The following is a 22,940-nucleotide window of genomic DNA, read 5'->3' on the forward strand; positions in this document are numbered from 1 at the left end:
CAGTTTGCATTTATACTGCAAATTAAAGTTTTCCAAGGACCTTGGAATAAGAGTTATTTTTACAGCAGTGAAAATAGAAAGAAAATTGAGCCCTGCATTGCAAACACCTGTAATGTGGTATGATTGGACAACAGCTCTTCAAAGTCTTCCCTCAGCCTCAGATTTCTGAATTTAACATTAAAGTTACCTGAAGATATCTGTTTCTGCTCTTAAGCTCATGTGGGCCAGCCCCCTGATCTGCAAACAGTCCCACTACACATCACCCTGTGGGGAGAGGTGTTCCTCTTTGTTGGAAGTATATTCCTGGCTTCTGTGGTGATTCATCAGTGCCAGGAAACTGCATCCTCTATGAGCTTACAAGACTATTCAGTTATTCAATGTATAAAGCTCTCTCATAGGATTGTGAGAGTGATTTTGTTTTGATGGCTGAAATGGGCCAATGCTGTAGAGTTATGATGGTGTTCTTTCTGACACACTCTTCTTATTTCAAGGAATGTCTACTTCTAAATCATGCTGCATTCCCAAGAAATAGTCATGAGTTTCATCCAAGCATTTGAATTAACTAAAACCGTTACATCCTTGACATTCCACTTTGATGGTGTTATGAACCAGCTGATGTGTAAATGAAGGGTAGCTTTAATTGCTGGGAGATGAACAGGAAGGACTGGCATTTAACAAATGCCAACAGTTTCAGTCAACTTCCTGTGAGTCAATCTAACAGTGAAATTATTCATTTGTAAAACTGGACAGTCAAACTCAGGGACAAGGCTGAGAAATCCTTGTGAGATACCACCTACAGAGCTACATCCAGCCCTGGGCCCAGCACAGCAAGGACAGGGAGCTGCTGGAGCCAGGCCACAGCAGGGACACCAAGGGGAGCAGAGGGATGGAGCAGCTCTGCTGGGAGGAAAGGCTGAGGGAATTGGGATTGTTCAGCCTGGAGAGGAGAAGGCTTTGGGGTGACCTCACTGTGGCCTTGCAGTGCCTGAAGGGAGCCCACAGGAAAGATGCAGAGAGACTCTGGACAAGGGCCTGCAGTGACAGGACAAGGGGGAATGGGTTCACACTGACACAGAGGAGGTTTAGATTGGATATGAGGAAGAAATTTTTGCCTGTGAAGGTGGTGAGGCCCTGGCACAGGTTTTCAGAGAAGCTGTGGCTGCCCTATTCCTGGCAGTGTCAAAAGACAAGTTAGATGGGGTTCTGAGCAACCTGGGATAGTGGAAGATGTCCCTGTACCTGGCAGGAGGTTGGAATTGGATGAGCTTCCAACCCAAGCCATTCTTTGATTTTGTGATTCTATGATCTATGAATGTGTGCATGGGGTGAGGACTAATTTGGTCTCCGTGTTGTGGGCAGTTTTAGAGGAAAGATGTGAAACTACTTCACCCATATCCACTGGGAATATCCCAGCAGCCCAGAAGTGAATCTCTGCCAGTCTTCCTGCTCCAAATTGCTCCTACTGAACAATTCCCAACGATCTCCAGGCAGAAGGGGCCCCAGTCAGTGGGAGCTGCAGGGAAGCAGGAGCAGTGGAACAAAGGCAGCAGCCGGCTCTGCATGGGAGCGGGAGAGCCGTGAGCTGGAGAATTGGGATCAGAAGACCCTGAGAGGAAGAGGGGCCCTCCCTGCAGCTGGCAGGGCACCAGCCATAGCTGTAGCACAAGAACACAGGGCACTGGCCTACAGGAAAGGCACTGGGATGGAAGCATCCCAACAGGATGCCTCTTTTATTGCTCTTGTATGGGCTGCCCACAGGGGCTGGGCTAGGAAGGGTTGTTTTGTTCCTTTTCTGAAACCATTGCTAAAGTTGTGCCCAGGGTAGTTGCAAGCTTTGCTCTGGCTTCTTTAGCACAGTTACCGGTGGCTGATTCATTGAAAGCTGCCAGGGTTAGTGTAAACCTGGTGAGGGCTGCAGTCCCTGAAGAGCTGCTAAGTCTCTTGGTGCACCTCAATTTCATGTGTCTCCCCATTTTAGCACAGGGTGGCAAAGGGCTGCTGTGCCCCTATTTGGGGAGTGAATATGAGTGCATACAAGAGTGACAGAGATTGCATGGACACTGCTTCCAGTTCCAAGCATTTCTCAAATCCTGCACTGCTCAAATTTTGAGTTCTTATTTATTTTTTTTTACTCTTTTGCAGTCGTAGTCTTCACTCAGTCTGTTTTCAAGCATTTCTCTGCAGCTGAGGGACAGAATATTACTATCTTGGAAATGAGAGCTGAGATTTACATTGGTTTACAACAGTCCTGGACCTCCAGATAAAAATTCAGTCACAACTACCCTGATTTACAAGTATATGATGGGAAGCAAGTATATGATAGGAAGTATTTAATGTTTGGATATAAATTAAGGACCTCTACATATAGGTATTATGTAGATTCCCTCCAGTAGGTATTCCTCTTCCTGGTCCTAAAGATTAATAGAAACTGAAGGTAGCTGACTTTACAATTGAAGAGAATGGTCATTGCCCATGCTGTCTCCTTCTGGGATTTTCCAGGCTCAGTGGGCAGGATGTATCCCAGTTGTTTGCCCCTGATACCACATCTGGAGCAACAGTCAAGCAGCTGTCTGGAGCTGGGAGTTAAGAGACACTGGGATGCTGGAATGGGGGCTAGGAATAAAAGCCTAATTTTCCTTGTGTGAAAAACATGGGAATTCTCTAATCCCAGCCCTGGCTGCCCCCACAGCAACTCCAATGACACAAATAAATGTGGGGTATTGCATTACATCATCAGGACAAACCCTAATGGGTTTATTTATGACCCAGGCAAAGCGACAGAGTGAGATTCTGATCTCTGCTTACCTGGTGTAAAGTGGGAGTAACTGCAGAGATAAACTGACATAACAAAGATTAGAGCCTGGCCTCTTTGTCTGTAGCTGGTTTTAGAAGCAGCTGGCTTTTAGAAATTACGGATGTCACATAAATCACTGGTAACAAAGTGGTTCTGGACTCCAGCCTCCAGCAGCTTCTGACCATCTATCTCTGTAAAAGTGATGGTTCTCCATGCAGCTGGTTTGTGTCCAGAGGCTTTCAGCTGAGCAGAGTGGACAATCCTCCATCTTCCACAGCCTCAAGGAAGCAGTGAGATTTGTGCAGCACAGGCAATCAGAAGGAGGCAGCTCATGAGATGCCATCTGATCAGAGATGGGGCTCCAATAACGGAAGTCTGCTGAGCACAGGGCAGTCATATCTCATCTGCTGAGCTCTGGAGGGAGAGGGGTGTTGGACAATAAGTGGTCCTGATAGCAAAGCAGATCTTCCAGTGAGATATGGCCTGGTACTGACTGCTGGCACAGCTCTCTGAATTTAACCAAGGCAGAGGAGGTAAATAGGTGTGAATTTAAATGTGGCTTTCATTTTAGAAGACCCTGATATTCTACATACAAGATAACCTGAGGCTGCACTGATTTTGGGTGTGCTTATCCCAGAATAAGGATCATGGGGCTCTATATCCTGTTTTTTGGTTCTAGGGCTGTGGCACAGTGTATTTGACTAAACAATTAGTTACCTGTCTGGGAAGTCTAAGTTATGAGGGTATTTATACTCAGATTACACTGAGAAGAAGGCCATTTTTGTCCCCTGAAGCTGCTGAAAAGATCCAAAGTACCATAGTCTCATGCAAGGTAAATATAGGCTTCATTTTTAGTAGTATGTTTGAGAAGTAGCTTAACTAATAGAGGAGTTTTTTTTAATGTTAGAATTGCTAACAGATTACATCTACCTTGGGCCAGATAATTTTCAAACTACACAAATTGCTTTAGCCCCATCAGCAGTAGTTTGCCCTGGCTGAAGGTCTCACATCATCACTGATTTTAGATTGCAGAAAATTCCAAGTTGCTGTTACTGAACTGCAGCTTTTGCCTCCTCTGATACATTTCTAACACGTAAATTTTGTTGTCTTCTCCAGAGTCTCCCATAGGACTATCACCAGTGCAAACAATGTATTTAATGTATCTTAATGAATGTTACAGTTCCTGGTATCTGTTGCAATGTTTATACTTGAGACCGAGTCTGATTTACTCAAAGGAAAGCCAATACAATTTGGTTATGTTTAGTGGCACGAAAGTGGGAAAAAGCCACAGCCAGAAACCCCCACCCCTAAAACATGCTATGAGCAGCTGAGCAGAAAGTCTTATAAAATAAAGTTCGTTATTTCAGTATTTATTGGTGTTCCTTTGGAAATGGCCTCAGTTTGAGACAGGGGAGGCCCAGGCTGTGCATCAGGAGGATTTCCTTCATGGAAAGGTGGCAGGCATAGGAACAGGCTGCCCAGGGAGGTGATGGAGTCACAGTCCTCTGTTCAAAAAGCAACTGGATCTGGGATTAAATGTCAGAGCTTAGTTGACAAGGTGGTGATCAGCCAAAGACTGGACTTGATCTCAGAGGTCTTTTCCAACCTAAATGATTCTGTGTGGTCCTCTGAAGGTGTCAGTGTTTGCAGAAATAAAGGCCTAAGTTCTGCCTGTGTGAGGTTGTCAGCAGCCTGTGTTTTTTAGGTTGCAGAGAGATTCTCTGTCAGAACGGACTAAAGGCAGACTTGCAAAGAAACCTGCTCCACCTTCCTGATCTGCAACTACATTTCACTGCACTTGTCTGTTGTTTTTGGAAGTGTCTTTTTCAAATATTGGGATATCCTGGGATCACTCTATTCATTAACCAGCTAGAACTGAGCAGGAGGGGGGTGGCTGCTCTGCCTAAAGCACAGTTGGGGCTTTTTGTCATGTAGGAGTACCTGGCAGCTTTGCAAAGGACAACAAATGATTCCTTCCTAATGTGAGAGCAGCAGGAGCCAGGCGTGCTGGTGGAAGGCAGGGCCACTGCATCAGAGGGAAGAAGTTGCTGACACCCAAAGAAATGAGAGAGGGTGTGATAGGAAAGAAAAATATTTTGAAAAATTTTGTTTGCAAGTGGGGGCTGAATAGCTCTGAGAAAACCAGGGCATTAAACATTTTTCCTCTTCTCTAAGAAAATCATTTCCAAAGGGTGGAGCTATAAAATACCTCGATGTTATAGTTAATACTTCAGTAAAATATTGTTGTTAAGACAGAGGTCTCTGCACATGGAATCTCTCCTGACTCGTATCCCTTGTGGAAATTTTCTCACTTCTCCATTAAAGGGATCAAATTTGGCCTAGAGTAGATGCCAGCCATAGCCTGAGCTTTTAAATGTTTCCAATTTCATGTGAGAGAGTTGCAATTTCCCTTAGAGGGGGAGTGACCACGAAATTCCCTGTGGAGAGCAGGAAGAGCATGTGAAGGCGCCCTTCAAAGGGCTGTTTTGTGAAGGGTACGATGTCTGTCTGACATCACAGTTGCTTTCCTGGCTTTCCTGGCTGGTGCTGCTTTCCTCCTTTCTGAGAGACTGGGCACGGTGGTCAGGATGCTCCAAGATGATGCGCAGGAAGCTCCCAGCAGGAAGGCACAAGGAGGGTCACTGTGTGGGAAAAGGGGCTCCTGTTTGGGAGAGGGATGTATGAGGGGCATGGCATGGCTCCCAGAGCAGGCTGCTGTGCTGAGCTTTTGCCTCTGCAGTCTCAGCTCTCCCCAGATCCCTGTCTGCAAACAGCCTGGTGGGATGGGGAGCCCTTTAAGGCAGGAGATGTGTCCTATTCTGCATCTGGCACCAGGAAACCCTTAATTTCTAGGCATCATTGTAAGGCAGGTAGTAACTAAGGGCTGATTGTGTTTGGGAGCGGCAGCTTGGCAGACTGCAGAATGAAGTACAGATAAAGCGACCTTGTGATTTTGAAAGCGAGACCCATTATTTGTTTTGAAACATATTGCCACAGTGACCCTGCAAGTTCTGCAGACATGTCCTGTCTGGAAATGCCATAACAGGTTGTTCACTATATTTTCAACTGAGTTAAGGTTTTGTTGAAATAAGGAGTATCAATCAAAGGCCAGAAGGCCACATTCCTTTGGTGTTGTTGATTTCACCAGTATCTTTTGTCTGAAAGCCTGTGCTGACAGGGCATCAAGGGAGAACTCCTGGGGTGAGTGGGGATGAGTGAGGGCAGCCACACGGATCTGCATCCCTGTCAAATTTGTGTCAGCAGAGGTCAAGTTCTCAAGCTCCAGAGAGGAGCCTCCAGCACCCAGGGATTAGTCAAGGGGAGAGCCAGACACCCTCCACAGCACAGAATCAACATTATCTAGCGTTATTATGTTAGCGTGACAGGGACAAGTGCAATATAATACATGGGGGTGTGCAAGGGAGGTGCTGTTCACATCTCCAGAACATGGCAGGGACACAACTCTCTCCCTGCCCTGAATCCTCACCTTTTTTTCACAGGAAATGCTCAAAATGAGATTTGTGTGTAGGGACAGTCAGACCATGGTTCTGAGGTCAAGTGTATGTGTTGGTCTTGGTTCATTGCAGCTTTTTTTCCAGGCTAGGATTTGAGTTCACATGAAACACAGCTCACCTACATGCAGTGAAACAGAGCTGAGTGGTTTTTCTTTCCTCTTGGTGGCAAATGGGAATTTTGCTGAGAAAAATGCTGGTTTTATTGTCTAGAAACTGTTCACAAATTTGGTATTTGTTGAAAAGTTGTTTGGATAAAAAATGTATTAAGGTACACAGACAAAACCAAAGGAAAAAAATCCTATGTCCCTTTTCATCTCTTAGCATCAGGGATGTGGGATAGACAAGTTCCATCCTCTCTTTTTCCTGAGGTGACATGATCTTAACTTTCCATCATGTTTGGGCTATTTTGGCTGGTGAGGTTCATGGCTGCTCCTAAGGGAGCCATCCAGTTCTTGGTGGAATACTCAAATATTTACCAAGCAGGGGCAAGGAGGGAGGGCTGGGAATGAGGAAAAGTGATGGCCACTCTGTCCACAAGACATTTACCAAAGAGAGGGAGCATCTGAGTCACAGGGTCTGATCTCTTGCATATTTGTTCAGGCAAAGAAGACTCAGGTCAGCCAAGGGATTGAGAGCAGCCTTGACTCCTCCTCTTCTGGTGAAAGCACTGAGGTGGTGAAGTCACTTTTCTGAGGGGAGTCCCCTAAGGCAAAAGGAGTGGTCTAAACAGCTGGGAGAGAGGGGACACAACTACCTTCCCTCTGTGATCAGTATTTTTCACTAATAATTTTATCTATTTTTGTCTTTGATTGGTTTTTTTGTGGGTTTTTTTTTCATTATTGTTATTGGTTTGGTTTTTTGGAGGGGGGAGTTTGCTAGGTTTGGTTTGGTTTGGTTTGGTTTGGTTTGGTTTGGTTTGGTTTGGTTTGGTTTGGTTTGGTTTGGTTTGGTTTGGTTTATAGAGAACCTCCTGTTTCAAGCCTGGAACACTTTATTCAATGTGAGTTTAAATGTTTAGTTTTGAAGTAAGAGAAAAGCAACTACCAATCATTCCCTGTATTAAAATTGATCCTATTTCTTGATTTGCTTGGGATTAATGGCAGAAACTTAAAGTCACCATTTGTCAAGAGGGTCACCTGGCTTCCTCAGTCTGCAGATACCTGTGGACGTGCTTCAGCTGAAAGTTGAGAGGGAAGTGGGTGGCTCAGGAGAAGAGGTACTGCCAGGAAAAGGTGGGATTTCATGGCTCCCTTGGAGGGGAGATGGACAGCACAGGAGTTCTTCCCACTGTAGCCCTTGGGTCTGTCTTGCTGCAATGGGCCCCATCCAGGACCTCAGAAACCATCAACCATTCTCAAGGTTTTGTCATAGCTGACATTTCCATAAAAGATATTTGGTTTAGAGTATTGGTAATTATGGTTATTTTGTGTAAAATAAATTCTTACTAGTGTTATCACTCCTGAGTGGTGGAGGTGATGGCAGAGTCACCGTTCCTGGAGGTATTAAAGTGGATGTGGCATCCAGAGCTCTGGTCTGGATGGCAACGTGGCCATTGATCAAAGGCTGGACTTGCTGATCTTGGGGGTCTTCTCCAACCTCATTTTCACACTTCTGATTTTAAAATATTAACTGAGGGAGGGAGAATTTTAAAAAATCTTCCTCATGTCCAGGTGGAACTTCATGTGCATCAGTTCCTGCCCATGCCTCTTGTCCTAGTGGTTGGCACCACCAAGAACCTGGATTTGAGGAGCTGACAAAAGGATTTTTGCTTTTCATGACTGAAATGCATCCACACCATCCATACCTGCATGACTGAAATGCATCCACACCATCCATACCTGCATGAGGTATTGGCAAAGACTGGAAGCAGCAGTCCCAGCAGATCCCTGGAGGTGACTTCCACAGGGCTAGAGGGACCCAGCCCAAGGATCACACTGGGAGGGGAGAGCACATACACATGTCAGTCATTGCTGCTTGATGACTTATGGCTGTTTTCTGCTCAGTGGTATCTGTGTGCACGCCCAGCCCATGACAGAAGTGAGGAAAACCAGGTTATGTGAAACCTCAGAAGAAAGTGGCAGAAGTTAAGGGCTTTTCAGCTCATGCTGGCTGGTAAGTAAGAGGATATGCACCTACCCAGCTACCTTGGTTCAGCTGGGGTGCTTTAATCTGGTGTTGTTTGAGCCCTTCAATCCCATCATTGAATTATGTAAAAGAAGCAACAACGTGTAACAAGTTCTGGCAGTCATACTGGGTTTGTGTGAACATCAAGGTAAGCATTTCCAAAGCATGCAGGTGACTTTTGAAACCAAATTCAATTTACAGTTAGACTTTGTGGCTCCAAAGTGCCTTCATTATTTTGGGAAATTAGATTTTGGGCCAAGTCTGAAAAAAAATAAATCAATCAGAATTGCTAACAATGGGACACAAGTTCCTGAGTTACTTGGGTAGCTTTGAAAGCATTACTCACTTATTTGCTTCTCTGAAGGAACTGAAAGAGTGACAAATCTGTTTTCCAGAGAAAAAGGGTTTCAATTGCAGGACACAATTTAAGGTGCAGATTATAGTGAAAGATGGGATAACACAGAGATAGCTTTCAAGAGGATAACCAACAACACACGTGGTTGAGGTGTAATCCCCCGGTCTGCCCTCCCTCCTTCATGTAGTGCTCTTAGGAAGTCAGGCATTGCCTCAGAGGAGGAGAGCGCCTTCTTCCAGAGGCACTGAAACCCTCGAGCCGGGCTCCTGCTCTGCCTCTGCCCCTGCAGGCGCTCTGTGCCACGAGGGTGCGGCTGCAAGGTTTAAAAGCGCTCAGCTTCTCGGAGATGGAAACAGCACAGGTAGGGCACGATAATCAAGAAGATAATCTGGAAGGCTATTTACAAGGACCGTAATAGAAACAGGTTTCCATGACCTCCTCCTCCTTTATTGCCGTGCCTTTGGCTTGGCCCGGCTCGGGGCTCCCACCGCTGCATCGCTGGGAACATCGCGCTCAGCCTGGCAGGGAGCCCGGGGCTTCCAGAGGAGGGGGAAGGTTTTGGCCACCGCTTGTAGTGGCAAACCAGCTGCAGAAGAGGGAGCCCATGTCTTCTCCAGCCTGGCACCTCCAGCTTCCTCTTTTCTCTCCTGTCATTTTCACACCTGCACAGGAGGAAACTGAGAAGGAAGGAAAAAAAAAAAAAAAGAGTGGGTTAAGGAACACGAGTGTGGACATCACGGCCTAGCCCAAACACCTCCCAGAGCGTCCCCACGGGGCAGACCCCTCACCTCCAAAGGCTGCAAGAGGAGGAAAGGTCCCTTTGGGCAACCACAAGAGGTACCAGTTGAAAGTCTTGTGACTGCCAACCACACAGGTGCTTGTACTCCAGGCATGCTCCTCGCAGGGTGTCAGAATGACAGGAATGTTTCCTCTGCGGCACACGGACGTGAGCTGGCTTGCACGGGACACGGTTCAGCAGGAGGCACCTCAAACAGCACCTAAACAAGCAACACTCAGGCAGAACCCCTCTGATTATGCCTTTCAGCCACACACTTCATAACCATCACCCCTTTTACTTCCCACTCCAGTTCATCCTGACCAAAACAAAAGGCAAGGGAGATACCGTTAATGAGGTGCAGGGGGATGGACGCTATCACACTTTGCACATCTGTGACCAGCGGGTTTAGCAGAGCTCCCAAAGAAAACATAAGGGGTTGCATTAGCCAGCTTCAGAAAATGCCTGACCTTCCAAAAAAAAAAAAAAAAAAAAAAAAGCATTATTCCCTGTGAATACTATGGTATGTATTGCCCCTCCACCCTGCACCAGGAAGGGATCTGTGGCAGGGATATACTTCAAGGAGACTGTGGTTTATATTACAGCTGCTAAGATAACCGGGAGCTTTCAAAAGGAATCCCAGCTAGTGCAGCTTGTTTTACAATACCAGACTCCAAGCGGGGGGAGTGGAAAGTAAGTTTGTTTTCCACGCTGCCCCTTTATCTTGATGTCAAATATATCCTCTGGGAAAGGAAAACATTTAAGCAGCAGATCCCATGGACACACACACACACACACTCATGCGCCTCTCCCCCCATCAAGCCGCAGCCATGTCCGGAGCGTGGCACTGTTCAGTGTGTGGGTGCTGTTGGACAGCTGGAGTTTTGGCAGGGAAAGCCCAGGAAAAAGGTGCTTCAGGTGTGACAATCAACAGTCACAGGTGCTGGTGCCAGTGTGTGATCTGGGCTGGTCAAACCCACAAGCCACCTGCTGCCAGTGGAGTTGTGATCTCTTAGAGAGGCACCTCCATGTAAGGGGATAATTACAGCTGGACAGGATCCACTTATTTGTGCGGACAAAAGCATAACAAAATCCAGTCATAAAGCTCCCCAGACAGCTCATGTCTGAAATGAGAGCACACTTTTAACAAGGAGGGGCAGGAACTGTTGGCATGGCCTCTCAGGGGAGCATTGAAGGGGGTCTCCATCGCCTCTTTGCAGTACTGTAAATGTTCTGATCTAACTAAATCAGAACTCTGGCCTTAATACTGACACTATTGCCTGGATTCTGAAGTCTTAGATGATCATAATGGAACTTCCTGGTCTGAAAATCTGTTACAAGGCACTGCTATGTGCAAGAAGCATACATGGATGCAAGTCCTTCCATCATTATTATTATTATTCCTGGAGAGAGATCTTCCGGAACGGTAATGACAGGACAAGGGAGAAGGGTTTCAAGCAGAAAGACAGTAAGTTAAGATAAGATATTAAAAAGAATTTTTTTTTCCCTGTGAGGGTGGGAAGACACTGGAACAGGTTCTCCAGAGAAGCTGTGGCTGCCCCATCCCTGGAAGTGTCCAAGGCCGGGTTGGATGGAGCTCTGAGCACCCTGGGATAGTGGAAGTTGTCCCTGCCCATGGTAGGGGGATGGAATGAGATGGTTTTTAAGGCTCCATCCAACCCAAACAATTCCATGATTCTATGATTATTCCCCAGCCTGACTGATGAGGACCTGTGTGTCCAGAGCTCTGGATCACAACTCTGCTGGTGGCCATGGTGTTTGTACTAGAAACATGCTACAAATGCCAAGGGAATGTCATACTTTGGGCTGAATTGGTAAAAAGACAATGACAGGATAAGAATAAATGTTGCAGCTGAAATGTGGAAGCCAAATTTCCTTGCTGGCAGGTGAGAGAGGACTGAACCAGTGTTCCTAAAGAATATGAGGATGCTTGGGGACACACTTTCTCACACACTAAAATAAATTAATAAACTGGGATTCTTCTTAAAACAGGAACAGAGAAGCAGCCAAGGTATTTACATAAACATATATCCCTTTCCAGTGCTAGTTACTTAGACAATAATACCAAAATGGAGTAGAAAGCTCACTGAACATACCCATGTTCTGGAGGACCAGCAAGTTCAAACCTATATTTGGGTTTCACAGAAGGTTGTTGCTTTATTATGAGGTTGAAGCACATTTTCAGTGTGAAAATTCTTCACCCATGCTTTGTTCTATGTTGATGTGTGACTCTGTCATCAGCCCCTGTGGCTTGGGGCCACCGCTGCTCACACCACATCTTACTGCTGAGCCTTTGCAGCTGTCCTATTTTCTGAGTGCAAAGACTGAACCTAAGAAGTCTGGTTTCTCTCCTGCTTGGCACATGCTTTACACTGGTGATGCTCCTTGTCTTTCTAACAGCAGGAAGAAAATCTTGGCAACAGCTCAAGGAATGGGAAGGAATGCTCTTTTAAGAGTCCTAACTGCTCAAACTGCAGTAATTTCAACAGGTGTCACTACAGGGAGCTGAAAGCTGGGCGACCAAGCACGGGGTCTTTCAGCCCTTGCCTCTGTGTGTTCTGCACCCACCATGAAGTTTATGGTGTAGGTATTCTCCTAAGTGGAGGCCTCCTCTGGGAGACCTCTAGTTTTCTGTTCCTTCACAAGAGCTTCCAGTGTGTGGGTCTGGGAGATGTGGTTGTCAGGGATTGTCACCTGAGGATGCCATTCCCAGCAACAGGGCTAAAAGTCTTGTGGTCATGATACAAGGCCAGAAGATACTATTGTGATCATCTCTGTGGTGTGCTGTAATATAATCAGTCAAAATAAACTGTGGAAAGGGCTTGATTGAAGAAAACATTTTCCTAAACAAAGTTATTTTATTTCCTATCTGTTTTCAACAGCACTGCCTCTTTTGACTATATCCCTCTCTCCTCAGTTATTCATCCATCCTTCTCCTAGTGTGGAGAGAGTCACAACTCATACTACAGCACCAGTTTTCCTCCTCTGTCCCTTTGGGCACTCCTGAAATGCAACCAAACCCAAATCAACCCATTACACTCCTCCCACTCTGAGCATTTTGCTATTTTTTGGAACACCTTTTAGAAATGGAGCTGGTACCTCAGAAGATGTAAATCAGCATCAGGGTTTGGGGTTTTTTTGCAGCCAAAAAGATTAAAATTACAACAAGGTAAATAAATCACAACAGATTTCAGCGGGCTTTCTGTCTAGTCAAAACTATTCAATTTTCAGCAAAATTGAAGATTTGATTGATTGATCAATGGATTTTTTTATATTTCACTGGATAAGCACATGACAGACTAAAATCCAGAGACATCTCCTGCAATTTCTCATCCTCTGATTTTGAAATGTCCCCTGGCTACTTGCCATCTGAAGTGCAGGGTGTCACTATGCTCCGTGTGTCAGCTGAGGTTTGGGATGACTGTGGCCAGCACCAGATGTTTCTTGCATGTTCACAAGTGCCAGGAGGTCTCTTTCCTGCCATTTACCAACAGTTTATATTCACAGGATACTCGGTCCTCTCAGAGAACTCCAGCTCATTGTCTTGATGATACATTTTGAAAAGGAGTTCACTGTTGCTCTTTTGAACTTCCTCTTCCTTGTCCTCATTTATTAATGGATTTCATTCCTCCCCAGCAGTTATTCATCCCTGAATGCTTGAATTAGCTGGAAAGGTTTTTTCTATAACTGGTGGTCATTGAGAATCTTTGTCAATGAGCATTAGTAGACAGGAATGTATTGAGAAAGACATGAAAATCATCTCTGTGGAGATCATCACATTTTATCTCTCTGATTTGATATCTTTGAAAGTGGTTGGTCAAGCACTTTATAATGAAGAACTTTGCAACATTGTACTTGTGAGGGAACTTACTTCCTTGCCCCAGCTAGTTGATATATTTTATGTTTGGTTTTTAAAATATTATAAGATTTTTAGTATTTTTAACCTCTAATTGTTCATTCATATCTGTATCTCAGGACACGTCATCAGCTTTCAGAAAACCTCTTTTTCAACACACCTTAATTCTGACATTAGTACCTTTATTTTGGAAAATAGTTGCTAAGTGAGAACTATGTTTAAAAAACTTCTGTAACAGGATTTAAACATTTTATCCATTCATTAACATAGGCAGCTTAAAAATTATATTCTTATGATTTACTTTGGCGAAATATCTATCTGGAGTCACTGGTTTTGTGGTGATTGATCTACTCTCACTGTTTGTACTGGATTTAAAAGGGAGTGCCTCATTCTTAAACTAATTGCCTGTCATTTATTCCAGGGGAAATACTTTTATAAGGATAAGGGGCTAAAGGCCAACTTTTGAAAGGCATGTAGGCACCTTAGGATGATGATAGGCACCAGGAAAGCACCGAGGCAGCTAAGGTGTTCCTGAGAAATTCTGTGGGTGTTTGGCTGTGCCTCTAGGTGCCCACATACCTTTAATCTGTTCCTAAGACTTTTTTCTCTCCTTGGCCAGAAGAGAGGTTTCCAGAGCACAAAGGATCCCTGAGAGAGGCACAGAGAGCACAGAAGCTGCTCCCTTTTCTCTTATCCCAGGATGTCATTAAACTGAGTTGGGTGGGAAATGTAAGGGAGCCTCAGAAATGTCATTTGTAGGAAATACAACCTGCATCCTGAGCTTTAAACGATGTCACAGCACAGCCACAGTGCTAGGAATTGCTCTCTGAGGGGCTGGATGGCATCACATCCTCGTGGAACACACAGAACTGCAATAAGAGGTGCAGTGACCATCCAAGGCTTGCAGGCTGACCCTGCCCCACCTGGAGACACTTTTCCTTGGAGGTTCCATGATGGTGCCAGAGGGCTCCTCACTGCACCCGAGCTGGTGAAAGGCTGTTTCCACCCCCACCAGTGGGATGTGACACTCAAGGCTCCCCACTAAATGCAAAGCCATTGCTTGCAGTGAAATTCAAATGCTTGCTAGAGGGAACAATGGGAAAATGTGTTCCACATCCTGTCTCACTTGTACATACATCCTGTCTCACTTGTTCCCTGCCTTCCTGCTCAGTCACACAGCACTGCTCTAAGAAAGGTTTCTTGTCCTGGTCACATTCCTCTTTGCTTTCTCTCTTGTTTCTGTGTGGATTCCATTTTTTTCTTGTAAGGACCTCTTTCCCTGTATCATCCTATGTCCTCTTCTGGTCCTCCTTTCCTTCTTGTCCCTCAGTAATTAGCTTCAATCTGTGTGTTGCTGCTGCACAATGCCTTAACTTTCCTCACTTCATCCTTCATCCCATTTTTCATTTCTATGGTTCTCTTGTGCTCCTTCCCCTCTCCCCTCCCCAGCTTTCCTCAGGTTCCTCCAGATTTTTAGCTCCTTTTTTTTTTTTCTTCCTACCCTCTGTCTCTCTTTAAAAATTTAATTGGCATGCTTTCTTCAAGCTGTCTTAGAAAACCTTATTTTTTTTTCTTCTCTCTTTTCAACTTCTTTCCTGAATTGCAGTCACACCAGTTCTGCTTTCCTGACTGCAGAGTCACAGCAGCTGTGGTGCAGCAGAGCATCTGAAAAGAAAATGCTAATGGGGGTTTTTATAGAGTACAGTAAAAGGCTCTGATTAAAAAAAAAATAATAATGCTACACCTCAATGCTACCTCTAGCCCAGACTACTGCTTCTTGAGAGGTTCCTTCTAGAGACTGCAGTAGCAAAGCAGAATCCATAACCTCATGTGCCATCTCCCTGCCTGTCATAACCACAGGCAAAGCTGGGTTAGTAATTTTCTTTTGAAGCAAAGAAGATGTATCTGTGCAATGGCATCTCCCCTGTGCCTGATAACAAGATCATAAAGAGTGTGCAAGGCAGTTTTATGGATGTCCTGCCAATATGTCAAGTACTGATTTTACATGGAAGCATCTCATCAGACACTTTCAGATCAAACTTGTTCTGCAATCATTTCTCCATGAGAGTTCATTAAAATCCATACAGGAATTTGCTCCAGCCATACTAATGTATGACCCTCAGGTCAGCTTTCTGTGAGCATTCACAGTTTATTTATCACCAACAACTGGTCTATACACATTTCAGCCTTGGATGGGTCAGTATTTCCACATACGGACACTGGAGTTCATGGTCATCCAACTCAGGACAAGGAACACGTCATAGACTCAGCTACGCCAAAGCAAATTATTTCCTCTAGAAAAGAGAGAAATCTGTTTAAAACACTGCAATATTATGTAAATTATGAAAAAATCTCCTCAGAGCTGGATATTTTTGTAGACTAGTGAGAAACTGATCATTTCCTGGCAGAAATTCTGGAAGAGGTAAAATACATTAAAGTAAATGGTTTCTCTCAAATTACTTATCCACAGAGCTACTTAAAAAGAAATCTTTGTAACCTAAGACAACCCTCAAGGCTTAGCGCATAATTTCCTCTGGTTTGATCCCTGTTAAAGGGGAGTCCTAGTGGGGTCTTCTAGGACAACACTGAGCTTCCATCTGCTGCCAGCCCTATCCCACCCCCATGTCTCTCTTGTCCACAGCAATTTTAACCTGCTCTTCTCTCATGCCCGGAGCTCCCTGAGTTGAGGAGGATTTGGTGGGCTGTGACAAGTGGAAAACGAGAGCCAAACCACCGAAATGGAGCGTCAGTGACTGAACTGGCGGGAAACGAACGATGGGAAGGGATCTGGGCTGACCTGCTCGTCCCATGGACTGAATGCAGGACCACCGCCTCCCTTTGTGCAGTGCTCTGGGAGGCCAAGGTGGAAAAGGCTCTAATGGAATTCCTGCAGGGACAGTTTTCCCTGGCTCAGTGGGAGCTGTTTGCACACAGACGCCACGGAGTAAGCTGCTAGGTGTTTATTAACTCAGCTTGCAAGAGGAGGGGAAGGGCAGAGGAAAACCGCTGAGGGGAAAATGCCGGTTAAAAAGACAGCCCACCACCCCCTGCTGTCCACCGGCGCTGAGGGAGCCGCGGCTGAGCGAGGTCCTTGTAACCTGTCTGGTAAGTTTTAAAGGATGTTTTCCCTCTCTCTGACTGGCTGGTGCGTATGTGTGTTACGAAACAGCAATTAAAATATTCAGCCAAGGGCTTAACCCTCGACTGTTTCAGTGTTTCGCCCTTCATTCAGTGGCAGGCCCTGCTCAGGGGGCAGCGTGGGGGGCAGTGTGGGGCCTGCCGGACACCTCGCCCGCCCCGAGGTGCGGCCTTCCCCCGGCGGGGCTCGGTGGCACGCAGGGCGAGAGATCCCGGGGGATGAATAGAGCCCTTGGCCTGTCGCTTAGGCCATCCAGCCGCTCTGTGTTCTTTGTCAGGGCCAAACAAGCTCCATATCATTACGCTGGCATTCGCTTGCCCGGTCTCATTATTAGGTGCATTAGCTGTGGGAACTAAATCCATGACAAAAAAAAAAAAAAAAAAAAAAAAAAAAAAAAAAAAAAAGAGGGGGTGGAATTGGCTCACACAAAAAAAGGCTTTCCCAGCTCAGGCTAACAACTTGTGCCTATTAACTAAAAACGATCATTAGAAAATTCCCTGCAGACTTAAAGCTTCAGGAGAAGCTCGTTTCACGTATGCACTTGCCTTGTTACATGAACACATAACCAGCCTTCCAGCCTTAAAGAAACATACCCTCCCACACTTGGATCAGGATTGGGAAAGGGGCTTCCAGGCAGGCTCTGCACTGCCTTTAAAATAAATCTTCTTTCTATCTGCTTCTTCCAGTAATACTACCTAAAAAGTACTGTGCCAGCAGGAGGTAATAAATCTATAGCCTTAAAAGGGGAAGGATATTACAGGACAACCATGTCATGTTGGGGTGGTCACTGAAAAAAGAAAATAAGTGGTTGCATGTGAAAAGAGAGTTGTGCTATTGTCTTTACAAACAATTCTTTTTTCCATGCGTGAAGGTATGAGTGTTAACATCTTTGAAGTGAGTCTAAATGTCTCTACCAACTTCAAGAATCCTGAAGCAGACAAATGGGGCCACATAAGCCTGAGTTCCGGAACTTTGGAGTAAAATGACAGGTTCAAGGGGGGGTATGTTGCAGGTGGTTTGGGAAGGCTGTACCTTCCTTGTGCCTTGGCCAGTGGGGAAAGGAAGAGGGCAACATGGGGCCGGGAGCTCAGGGTAAAAGGAGGCTGCACCGTCCAAAACCCAGAGAGAGAAAACCCTGCAGGTGTGCCCTGGTGGACTCTCTCCCTTTATTCCAATAAAGTTGCAGGATTCTTCTGTCTTCTTTATGGACACTGGCTTTTCATAGTGTGATTTTCCGTGTGCATGGAACTTTATTTTTTTATATTATAGTGATCTTTTATGCACATCAAACCACGGAAAAAGATCATTGGACATCAGGTCTCCATGAATTACATGAAGATAGTTCTCTATAAACAGCAAACTTTCTTTGTGGACATTCATGGAATCTTTCCTAGCAGCTTTACTGTAATTGCAACAAACCATGAGGCAACAGGTAGATCCATGGGGATCCTCAGGCTGCTCATGAGCCATGGGGAGTTTTCCATTGAGTGGGAATGTACAGATATGTCAACTCAGATGTCCTGTTTGCTCTGGCTTTTGGTGGTCCTTGTGCTCTTGGCACTGGGAAAGCTGATCCCTGGAACATGTTGGTTGGTTGGTTGGTTGGTTGGTTGGTTGGTTGGTTGGTTGATTTCTCTGGGATTTTTGTGGGTCCCATTTCCAGTGGTCCATGGCTTTCAAAGGCAAAAAATATTTCCCAGCTAAGCATAGAATCTGTTACTTGGTCAGCAGCTCAATTCACAGGCTTCTGATTAAAAGCTTTTCCTCCCAGGAAATATTTTTTTTTCTTAATATTTCCTAATGCCAGGAATTTTTAGGTTGTATGATAGTATTTCTAGGAAATGATTAATTTTCTGGTTTCTAAGTCATGTGAAGATAAGCAGGACACATCTCTGGAGATTACAGGGGGCAATATTTTCCTGACAGCAAAAACAAATGCACAAGCCTTTCCCACCCTTAATGAATGCATGGTGGTTCTCTTCTGGTTACCAAGCATCAGAAACAGGTCCCTAAATTCAGTTGATTTAAAGCAGTGATAATAACCATGGCTTAGCTATTCCCTCTCCTGGGTGCCCACCATTGACTGGTGTGATGGAGCAGGAAGCTACAGCTGGGCGTTGAATGATGCTCCCCATGGGGAGGTAATCTGGGAGCCAGTGGGTGGGCAGGGTGGTGTCTCACCAACCAGGGTGCAGCCCTGCAGCACCTGAATGCTAAAGTGTCACAGGACCTGAGTGCCAGTGAGCAGGAGCAGCCATCTGGTCAGGGATGGCCAGGAGAATTTGGAGGAATGAGGCAGGACCCTGGTGTGCATCAGTGAGGTGCATGGCCAGGCACAGGCACAGCTGCTTTGTAGATCATGCAAACACCAAAGCTGAGGGTCTTAAGAGTGGCTCCCAGGGGAAGAGGAGAGTGTCCCAGTGAGCTTTTCCCAGCTCTTTCCCAGCAGCCAGATCCAAGGTCACACAGCTGCACCACAGCTGGGCTGGGGCACAGGCAGCTGAAGCCCAGGGGTGTGCATTTGCCTCTGGCAAGCAGCTGGGGGGGTGCAGAGGTGACATTGTTCTGCTGCTCCCACAACCCTTCACTGGAAATGATGGAAAGGACACAAGGAACCCATTCTGTCTCCCAGGCAGCTTCAGCCATGCTTTGCTTGCCCAGGGTTTTTCCTCTTGGGCCAAGGATGGAAGCAGCCACCCTTGAAGACACTCTGGGCTGAGCAAGCCCTCGGCTTCCTGCTCTGGCATTCTTTCCTGGTGCTCCATTTGGCCACCCAGGCTGTGAAAAATCTACCTCACAAGGATGCCCCATCCATATGGCAGCCTAAGGTCATGCTCGTGTGTGGCTGTGCAACCAAAATGCGAGGATGCCAAGAGCAGGCTCTGTGATCTGCTTCCCTTTGGCTCATCCCTGCCCCCTGTGGAGACCGATCATGGCATGCACCTGCAATAGATGCAGATTTAGGGAACTGCTTGACCAACGGTCTTGCAAGGTCTCATTCAAACACATGTCAGCAGATTTTGCTTTAATCCCACTTCTCTCCAGTGCTCCTGAATGATGGCCACGATGCCAGCAAGCACAGCCTTAGCAGAAGGTTTATCTCCTGCCATTTTCCCCTTGAGGGCACTTTTCTCCCACATGAAAGTGTCTTTGGATCTGTCAGGCTGAAAGAACTCCATAGTGCTCTGAATCCTCACTCAACAGATGGCAGGGAATGAGCAGCCTCAGTGCCCATTCAACACATTAGAGCCTGGGATATTTAAGCAACTTGTCTGCTGTTCCATATGAGATCTCAGATCACAAACTACATATTCTTGTCTCTCCCAGCAGAGCAGCAGAGCCAAACTCCTGCTCAGAGCAGTGCTCAGCTTTGAGAGAAGTTAATGAGCAAGGTTTTGAGCATTTTGGATTTCTCACTGTCCCTGGACTCCTGCACAGGGCTATTTGGTAGGTTAAGGACCACACATGGTAATTTCAATCAAGCTGATGAACAGAGATGTCTGGCACTGACAAAACAAGATAACATCCAAACCTGTCCAGAACTTAAGAGACCAAGTGACATGGACAGAACCCAATCAGACCTGCTCACCTTCCTCCTCCTTCTCTTCACACCAGCAGGTCATGTTTCCTACAAAAGAAATGTAACATATTGAAAAAAAGTAGCAGGAGCTAGGATATGTGTGTGCCATAAGGTCTTTCTCAGATGCCAAAGCAAGCAACTTGTGGAAATTTAGAAAAGGAAAAAAGTCTACTGTAATAAACCTTCGTTGAACTGTTCTTTCATCCTGATTGTTGCAAGCATCTTTTGGGTCTGCTGACATTAAAAATTACAATCTGTCAAAACTTGTTGATTTTATATGCTTACAGCTTTTCAAAGCACCTTTTTTTTTGTTTACTGAGGAGGATATTTTCCCATCTTAGTCTGGGAAAAAGTGAATTTCTAGAAGTTTCTAATGCCAAACATGTAATTTTGTAAGAAGCTTTTGCATAAAAAAAATTCCTTTTTTAATCAAAAAGAGAGGATGAGCTGTTTTTGCTGTGGGAATAAAAAAACTAGCCAAGATGCATAGTATTTCATAATACAGACATTTTCAGGTGTACTGCCTTCTTTTTACTGACTAGCACAGTGTAATACACACAGATCTTCCTGCAGGACCTGTTTCTGATGGAGCACAGGGTGATCTGAAAAGTCCTGCTGTCTGTCCTTGGTGAAAAGTTTTGCCTTCTCAGCATCACTGCCTGAGGAAAATGAAAGGTGTTCATATTTTTGTCAAGTTCCACCAGTTCCAACAGGTCCCAGACAGTAATTTGGGAGTTCCTCAGAATTTTACTGCGTCAAGTTCTTTATATGATGGCCCAATGTATCAGTGAAATCAGAGCCAGAGAGTGAGTTTACATGGGTTTATTGTAGATGTTTTAGGCATCCCTCCCTCTGAGCACTTGCTCAAACATCAGGTACTCCCAAACCATGGGATGCCCTTGATGCCAAATCCTTTTGGATCCTGCTTTGATCTCAGGGTACAAAAGGTTTGGAGTTTCTAGATCCAGCTGTTTTGACCATTTCTTTGGGGTTTTGGTTATTTGGGGTTTTTCTGTAGGAGCAAACTAGAAAAATGAATAACTGCTTGCTTTTTTATTTTCTTTTCAAAGAAAAAGAATGTTTTCTGTATTATTCTGCATTATTACAGAAAATAGTCTGTAGGAATAATTTCTTGAGCTACCCCTCTTCTCTTCATGTTCTGAGTTCAAGAGAGACCTGCTGAAAGAGGCAGGTGTTTCAGATGGAGAAAACTTCTTCCAGAATGTGATTAAAAAACATAATTTGAGTGTTATATCCAGTAAAATTAACTGAGATAAAAGAAATAATTTAATTTATGAACCTTTGTTCAATTGACTTGCAGATGGTGATCATTGAACTTCATAAAATTTCAGCTTTTGTTGAGTAATACTTTTCCCAGTGGTATCAGTTTTTTCTTAGGTGTGGAATGGAATCCTTGTTTCCTGGCTAGCCCTGGAAGTTATATCATTGACCTATTTAAAATTTATTTGTGTCACTGTTGTGATCCATACACGTATCTCAGTGGTCAACAGAAATATTTTGCTGCAAATATTTGAACTTCCAGCCAGTTTACTGGAAAAAATGTCATCAGAGCTAATGTCCCTGTTCCCTGAGGAATGTAAATCCTGCAGTTAGGTTTCTAAAGCAAATCACAAATGTTCATTCCAGCTGTTCTGCAGCATTTGAGTAGAATTTACCCTGAAGCAGAAAAGCTTTTCCATAAAAAGTTCTCTGAGCTGTTTGGTGTGAAGACCAAGCATGTGCAAGATGGAGAAGTGGGACTGATGTGCTGGAAATAGTGAATGAGAATTTGCTGAAAAATTACCACAATTTTCTTGAAACCACAGCTATCATGGAGTCATGGAATGGTTTTGGTTGGAAGGGACCTTAAGGATCATTCAGTTCCAACCCCTGCCATGGGCAGGGACCCCTGCCACTATCCCAGGCTGCTCAGAGCCCCATCCAGCCTGGCCTTGCACAATTCCAGGGATAGAGCAGCCACAGCTTCTTGGGAATTGATTCCCAAATGGCAATTGCAATAGGCATTGATCAAGAAATAACAGTGACATTAATTGCTGTTAATATTAATCTAACTTATATAATTACACAGGTTTTGATATTCTTTTTAATTTTTTTCTATTCTGTTCTTTTTTTTTTTTTAATTCATTGTTTTTCATGAGTGAGCCACTGATTTTGTCTCCAGTTCAAAACTTGATCTAATTCCAGGAATGCCTGAAAACATTCACTATATCTTTTCTGCTGGGAAAAAAAAAATCTCTCAACTTACTCTTAGCTCTCTGCTCCAAAAATAAAATGTACAGTACGTAACAAATTTGGTCTGACAGCATTTTCCCAGCTGGAAGGATGGAACTTCTTAATTGGTGTATAAATAAATAGTGGTTTGATCCTGCTCTTAAATATATATTAAAAAAAGAATTTTGGCCTTGTCTCTAGTATGCATAGGAACAGATCTTCCTTTCTAACAGAAACAGTAACAGAAAATTACTCTTCACTAAGCCCAGTTTAAAAGCTAAATCTAAAGTCTAAACACACTGAAATAAATTTAAGTCCTGCTGCTGCTGTTGAGGAAGGCCCATGAAGCCCCCTGTATCTCTTGACATATGGTTTCCATACCACTTTAGTTCATAAATAATTTTTAATTGCTTTAAAGTTTGACATGAGAACCTTAAGTGTTGTTGAATTATCAAATAAATAGCTGCTTAGCAAGAAGATGCTCCTATGAATTGAGGTTTACCTTGTGTTTTCAGAGTAAAGGAAGTGATAATTTAGATGGGGAGCTCA

The sequence above is a fragment of the Ammospiza nelsoni genome, chromosome 5 (genome assembly GCF_027579445.1).
Source record: "Ammospiza nelsoni isolate bAmmNel1 chromosome 5, bAmmNel1.pri, whole genome shotgun sequence".
Lineage (NCBI taxonomy): Eukaryota > Metazoa > Chordata > Aves > Passeriformes > Passerellidae > Ammospiza > Ammospiza nelsoni.